The 8,272-nt window shown below is 35.9% G+C and overlaps 1 pseudogene; it reads right to left on the bottom strand.

Moving 5' to 3' along the window:
* Positions 1–338: 338 nt before the first annotated feature.
* Positions 339–875, bottom strand: LOC119688577 (annotated as a pseudogene).
* Positions 876–8,272: the final 7,397 nt, after the last annotated feature.

The following is an 8,272-nucleotide window of genomic DNA, read 5'->3' as shown; positions in this document are numbered from 1 at the left end:
TACCCTCCAAATAAAAGGTTTTCTCAAAGCTCTAAAAATACGCGTTTTCGGTTTCGGTAATGACTTCTTCATTCTACTCAAATATCTTACCGCCCAGCCATTTCTTTAGGTTTGAAAACAGAAAATAGTCGCAGGAGGCTAAATCTGAAGAATATGCTGGATGGGGTAGCAGTTCGTATCCCAATTCGTGGATTTTGGCCATCGTGACTAGACAAGTGTGCACACGTGCATTGTCTTGATGGAGCAGCACTTCCTTCTTTGCCAAATGCGGCCGTTTTTACTTCAAATCAACGTCGAATCTATTCAAAAGCTTTAAATAATATTCGCCGGTGATCGTTTTACCTTTCACGAGGTAATCGATGTGAATTACACCGCTTGCATCCCAAATGGCTCCATGTTTTGTGCACAGCAACAAAACGGCGCAAAAATTCGTTCGGATCACGACTGAACATTGCTTAACACTCTTTTGAAGTGGTCACACGATTGCGCTTATGGTCGGGTGTGAGCAATCGCGGCACCCATCTCGCGGAAAGTTTTTTCATGTCCAAATATTCGTGTAAAATATGATGTTCCCGTTCAGTTGAGATACCTACAGCATGAGACAACTCACGCCCTTTCATTCTTCGATCGTCCAATATCATTTCATGGATTTTATCGACGGTTTCCAGCGTGGTCACTTCTTTTGGGCAACCTGAACGTTCGGCGTCACTACTACTGGTACGACCACAACGGAACTCTATCAACCACTTCTTAACCATTGAAATTGATGGTGTCGAGTCCCCGTAGTTTTTATCAAATCTTTTCTTAGTTTCAGTGATGGATTTTTTACGTGAAAAGTAATGCTTAAACTGCACACGAAATTCACTTTTTTCCATTTTCGTAAAAATTCACGAGGTTGTCTGCTTTGAACGGCTATCAAACAACAACTGAACGACGTAGTTTGCTCAAAATTAGAAAGTTGCCCACTGGTAGATTACAGCTGACGGCAGCACTGTTGCATTTGGAGTAACTGCAAAGGAAATTCAAAAAGTCACTGACTTATCAAACCGCCCTCTTGGTTTTTTTCTGAGTAGCTTTTGAAAGAGATAAATTTGGATGGGCTTAAAAGCAAAACTCCATTACAATTCATTAAGCTTTTCAATAACTTTGATCTTGGTAATACGCATCCACTTTTTTAATATATAGTGTAGCGTGCATAAGCATACACTATGTTAGTAAATAAGTATGCTGATATTTAATGTACCTTTATTGCATTATTGCAATATGAGCTCCTACCGTCCGTTTGACGATAGTGTTTGGACTGGCGTGTGAAGACGCCAATTCAGCAAATTCTCACAGTATGCTAATGCACACTGCTCCTTCACAAATACGAACTTTGTAAAAATATTTTAACTAATAAAGTGAGTCTTAAAACAGAATTAAAATGATTCGGTCATTTTTATTTAAATCGGTATTTCATCACTACAATAGAAACTACAAAATTATATCTTACTGAATTAAATTATGTTTAATTTTAGGAATCAGCATCAAGAGCAACACGAAAGAGCAGCAAACTTTCACCCAAGCTGTACGCGCACAACCAGGTCAAACTATTCCAAATAAAACTTCTCATCAAACTTACGCTCAAGTTGCTGCCAGCCAAATAAATCAAGTTTGTTCCAATAAAAATAATCTACACAGCGATGCATAGGTGAGTGAAATGAAAGAAATGATGAAAATAATGCGAGAAGTAATGAATCAAATGGTAACTACCATGACAAATCTTGTAGTAAGTCTTGTTTCTAAATAAACCTTATGCCCATAAACTCGTCCTATGGAATGCCAATGGGTTGTCAAAACATTCTTCTGAACTGAGATTATTTCTATCAAAAAATAACGTAGATATGTTATCAGTTTCAGAAACTGATTTCACAAAAAAAAGTTTTTTTTAAATTCCATCCTATTGTGAATTATACAAAGCTGTGAGACTCTTGAAACTTAACGTTTTTTTTCACGGGAGAGCCCACATACTGGCCATCAGATACATCAAAAATTCCTGATCTAATTGATTTCTGCATTACCAAAGGCTTCCTTTATGAACATGTGCAGTGTAAGACCAGCCTAGAGTTATCTTCGCACCATTCACCAGTGATTGTCATAATAGATAAAGACCTTAGAAATAAGATCCAAAAATGTCAATTATACAATAAGCAAACAAATTGGACTATATTTGAATCAATATTGTCATCGTCTCTAAACGTTAAAGTGCCACTAAATAGCGAAGAAGAAATAATTGATGCAACTGAATATATAATCAGATCTATTCAGGAAGCAGCATGGGAAACTGCTCCTCCTCCTAAAGTCTACAGGAAAAATCTAGTAATGTATACTGGGGAGATCACAAAAAAACTAGAGGATAAACGTAATGCTAGAAAAATATGTCAACGTACCAGATTTCCTGAAGACAAGAGGAAACTTACCAAAATTACTGAAGATCTAGAGACTCTGCTGGAACGACAGACGGAACAAATACGCAACATAGCCTCGACACGTCTCACTTATCTCACTATTCTCAATGAAAAGCAAATAAAAAAGTAAATATTACAATAGATTATCGACCCCCACTTAAAAAAACAGATAATACTTGGGCGAAAAAACCGTCTGTAAAAGCTCAACTTTTCGCAAGCCATCTAAAAAATGTTTTTAATCCACATGATATAACTGGCGATCCAGCAATAGATGTCAATGTTTAAAATTTTTTGAAAAAAATTTACCAAATGGAGTTACCAATTAGAAAATTTAAAAAACAAGAAATAATTTATATAATCAAATCTCTTAAATATCAAAAGGCAACTGGTTATGACCTCATAACTGCAGAAATCCTTAAAAAACTTCCAGATGTTGCATTTATATTTATTACCCATCTTTTAAATGCATCCTTACTAAAAAGTTGCATCCCAGCTCAATGGAAAGTTGCCGAAATAAAGATAATACTAAAACCAGGAAAACAAGGCTAAAGCCAGCTGGAGTACCACAAGGCAGATTCCTCGATTCAACCCTTTATTTGCTTTTCACATACGATTTACCGAAGACGGCAGGAATTGTAATCGGTACATTTGCAGATGACACAGCTATTCTGGCTAATGCAAATGATCCCTCTCTAGCCTGGTTGCAGTATTGGCGTATGAAAGTAAATGAAACAAAATCTACACCTGTTACATTCATAATGAAAAAAGACACCTACCCGGAAATTAAACTTAATAATATAATAATTCCATAATCAAGCAGCGCTAAATACCTGGGCATGCACTTAGATAGATGTCTGACATGGAAAACATGCATTTTTAACAAAAGAAAAACCCTTGGTAAAGACGTAACCTTGTCTTAAGTTAAATTGAATTTATTTTTATAACAAAAATCATGAGTATTTATACTTATTCTAGCTTATTTACTAAACAATTATTATTTACTTCTGTTTGATTTGAGTAACCAATCAATGCATTAGAAATGCATAAATTTTAAATATAGTATATAACTTAATAAAACACTTTATTTTTATTTAAAAAATTAAAGCAATGGAGAAGATTCTAGATCAATACATCAGGGAAGTCTACATCAAAGCTTCACCTTTACATATTGAACAGTATGCTTATAAGTCGGGCAAATCGACCGAGACCGCTATACATAGTCTAACAAATAAAATCGAGAAAGCTTATGCGTGCCAAAGACTGTATGGCAAAACATGGGGTCTGCGGCCAAAAATGATGGCTTAGTATTACAAGACCATAATAGTACTGTACGATCAAACCAAAGTGTGTGATCAATGTTGGAATCAACTACTTGCGAGTACTGAACACTTTAATCCAGTACTTATGTTGATTCTATCAAACAAGAAAACCACTGAGTACTTGAACCCAGCGATTTCGACGATTATCCTAATTATCCTAATCACTGAACACTTAAATCCAGTGATAAAGCGCTTATGATACGTAAAATTAACTTGAACTAAATTTACAAAGCTAATAGAATAAAGAAATGAATTAATAACGAATGTGGCTTCGCATCAATTGAATTGTCAAAAATTCAATTGTGTCTTTTATTTAAAAATTAATAACCAATTATAACAAATAAATTAACTAAAATACCCTTGACCATGCATGCCAAACAATGAACTTGTTACAAACTGCAAGAGTGCATTTTCTTGCAGACGAAATTTGACGGTTTTGTTTATATGTACAAACAAAAGCGTGTGACGTATTTTGGGCATTGCATTGACAAAGTTTTTTTTTACAATAAAATATATTTCAAACAAATTATTAAGACAAAAAAATTATTTAATACAATATAAACAATTATTACAAGCAAATTAATACAAACAAATAAATTTATACAATTCATATAATATAACATTTAACATTCCTCTAGTAACGTCTAGCTGTCAGGTAGTCAGTCCGACTATATATCGACGACGAATTCTCGCGACTGTCGACGTGGCATGGGTGTAGGTGTCGTGCGGGTGGCTTCTTCATCGGATGGAGCTTCAATTGGGCTTACCGGTTTTTTCTGCAATTTCGTCTTCATCATGATAATGATTAATATCAGACTTATAACGAGTGCTGCGTAAGCTATGGTGAAGCTGTGGTACTTGTGTGACTGAAATTGATTTGGAAGATCATTTATCTGTTATGACTGCAAAACCTTCTGCAATACTGTGAGCTCTTTCAGATGTTGATCGTATTAGTTGTAGCGTAATGTTGACAGTGTATTATTGCTGCTGTAAGCATCTGATGTCTTCATAGGGGATTGTAGCCTTAATTCGTAGATTTTACTAAGACTACAGTATGAATATCTTGACATGCTTGCAATTATTTGTTGTCCTTGCACGGAAACGAAGTTGTGTTTAAACACGCAGTATTGATCGATCGTCAATAAGCCTGAACCTTTTAGATTTAGTGGTATGATTTCCTTATTACATACTGCAGTTGCTCGTGAAGATGTTGATGGCGCATAAATCTATTAATTTTTGTGATTCAATGGAATCCAAGTCAGAGTGTTGACAGTGTGTTTCAACCGACAGTTTGGTATTGTGTTGTTGTTGAATAGGTTGATCTCACACGCACATACTTCGGATCCAAAATTGTATCGTATGCGGACGTTGGCACAAAGAAATTTCCCTTCCTTTAAGGTCTCACAAAGATTTAAATCGGATTTCATAAGAGGAAAATATTGATCATGATGCGTATTAATAGCCAAAATAGAACTGCATGAATCAATTACTGCCATGGAGTCATTTAACCAGTTCGGGATTGGAATTAGTTGAAACAATTCAAATCGTTCATGTTCAATCAAGGGTAATGTTATACTAAAAACTGCATGCTGCTGTGTGATACCACCTTTAACTGTCATTAGTCTGTAAAGGGATATTAGCTCATCTTCTGGCATCGGTAATTCTAATGATGGCGATAAATGAAGTTTGATTTGATAGACTTCCTTTTGTAATTGTGTTGGTGTCAATAACAACGGGTTCACCTTTCCATGATGAGTATCAGATAGAGCATCTATAATGGCAGATTGTATCTTCTGTAGATTATGTGCTACCAGTGTTAATCGAATGGCTCCTGCATTGAAAACTTGACTGAGCCGTACCTGATTTACCTCTCTATTTGTATCTTTTATGGAATTCATCAGTGCCTTTATTTTATTGTCAATGTGCTCAAAACCTTCTTGAACTGCGATTTTATTTGTCTTCATTATATTGATTGTTGAATCGATAACTGATGTTTGATTCTTAAATAATGTCAATAATTGCATTTCATTTTGTTTCACTTCTGAAGTTATATTTGACATTCCTTTGGCATATTCTGAGTCTAATACTCCAAATAGCGAATGTGCAAGATTGCCTACAAGATCAATTGCTCCTCTTCTGAAGCGATGGTCATGAAGTAATTTATCATCGAGTTGTAGTTCGGATTTAATATGTTTAAAGTGATTAACTGTACTCACACATGATGCGTTTGGTTTCATTTGTTGACAAGCTTGATGTAGCGACGTTATTCCTGTGTTTAGAGCTGATGCTTCCGTCCAATAAAGACTTAAGTCGTAATAAACTTATAGATTCCATTCAGTAGTTGATATGTCAGCTGTGCCCAGATTTTCAAAGTGAATACCCAATTTCGACCCAAACCTTTTATTATCAATTGGAGACTCTATTACTATTGGTAATATTAGTAATTGTATAAGTAAAACAGAACAGTACAAATTGGTCGGCAGTTTTCTACGTTTTGTCTTGGGCTTTTCATACGAGTCTTTTTTATCTTCAATAATTACGTTGTCAGGAGGTATTTCGTGATCAGCTTTAGCCATTGTTGGTTGATCATCTGTATTAACAGGCAGTACAGCTAATCGATGAATTGGGCGTTTAAAAATGCCTGTCAATGTTTTAGTGTCAGCTACTCGGATACGTCCATCTGTACCCTTGTACACATGTACAATTCATCCCAAGAGCCACTGCATCACTGGGACGATGTCTTCTTTGATTATTACCATGTCCCTAACTGTATGTTGGCAGATTGTGTTTTCCACTTGTTTCCACTAGTACACTGATCACCTATGCATCCTTGGCATGGTAGCCAAAGGTAAATTAGACGAAGGCTAAGATGACCCTCAATAAGATTCATCAAACAGCCTGCCTAAGCGTAACGGGAGTAATGAAAACGTGCCCCACAGAAGCCCTAGCAATGCTTACTGGACTCACTCCTTTACACATCACAGTAAAAAGGACTGCGACCAGTGCCGCACTAAGGCTTCTTTATCTATGTAATCCTTAAGAGGGCAATCTGATAGGACACGCAAAGATTCTAGATGAAGTCTGGAACTCTCCGTGCCTTAGGTCTTTGACAAGATGAATAGAAAATTAGCTTTCTCCAGGGAATTCGAAGTGGTCATTAGTGACCGATCCACTTGGAGAAACAATGAAATTAACTTAAAACAGGGCTCTCAATTATGGTATACTGATGGGTCCAAAATGGAAGATGGCAGTACGGGAGCAGGAGTTATAGGACCAAAATTCCGCAAAGCAATCGCAATGGGTAAAACTGCTTCCATTTTTCAGGCAGAGGTCCATGCCTTAGAGCTGTGTGCAAGAGAATGCATACGAAGGGGCACCCGAGGTACCAAAATATGCATCCTGTCAGACAGCCAAGCAGTTCTAAAATCTTTAGCAAAATCCAATCAAAGTTGGTCTGGAAATGCTTTCAACTTCTCAACACCCTAGGATCGAGGAACTGTGTTACTCTTATGTGGGTACCGGGACACGAAGGGCATGCGGGTGATGAAACAGCGGATTTCTTAGCAAAGAAGGGTGCATGTACTCCTTTCATTGGTCCAGAGCCCTTCTGCGGGGCAACAAATAGCTTATTATGTGAACGGAAGAAACAACATCTACTTGAACACTGGAGAGCCCAAACAGGCATGCGACAGTCAAAAAGATTCATTGATCCTGATCACATCAGAGTTGATGCTATCCTTGGCCTTAGCAGAAACGATATTAAAATCTACACTGAACTTCTTACAGGACACTGTAGACTTAATTACCACATGAAGATTATAGGTGTGGTAGAAAGTGACTCCTGTCGACTCTGTCATGAGGAGAAGGAAACATTAGAAAATGTTCTATGCAACTGCCCAGCGATGGCAAGACATAGACTCGATTACGTTGGAAGTGGGATATTAGTCCCAAGTCAAATAGGTAAAATTAAGCCCACAGTAATTACAAGATTTATAAATAGTCTAAAATTGTCTTAGTTAGGCCTTTAGGCTCACAATAGATCTTTTAAATCGCGGTGCTTTAATAGCCTATTACTTAAATAATAATATTAAAAAAAAAATTATGTTTTGTTGATGTATTAAATTTAATAAAACCGGGAAGACTATGTCAATGAATGTCAACGAACTAATTGTGACAGAAATTAGTGCAGTTAATAAGAAATATTTCGCAAGAAATGTATTTTATTACAGAAAATATTGTTGGTATTAACTTATATAAATTGTACATACATTTTATTGCTTACACAGTAGCAAAAACATAGAAATATATATTTCTATATATATATATTTCTATGTTTTTGACAGTAGGTAGCGTACATTAAAGGACGACCAAAGTTTTTGTAGATATATATATATAAAATTTTTTCCCATTATTTATAACCTTTTTTGTTTTTATCGCTTACCTTTTAAACCTAACTATAAGTATACAACAAACCTCCTTTTTTTACAACTCTAAGTTTAGAAGCAG

The sequence above is a fragment of the Teleopsis dalmanni genome, chromosome X (genome assembly GCF_002237135.1).
Source record: "Teleopsis dalmanni isolate 2A chromosome X, ASM223713v2, whole genome shotgun sequence".
NCBI classification, from domain to species: domain Eukaryota; kingdom Metazoa; phylum Arthropoda; class Insecta; order Diptera; family Diopsidae; genus Teleopsis; species Teleopsis dalmanni.
The sequence above is the reverse complement of the archived record's forward strand: the minus strand, read 5'-3'. Positions and strand labels throughout refer to the sequence as shown.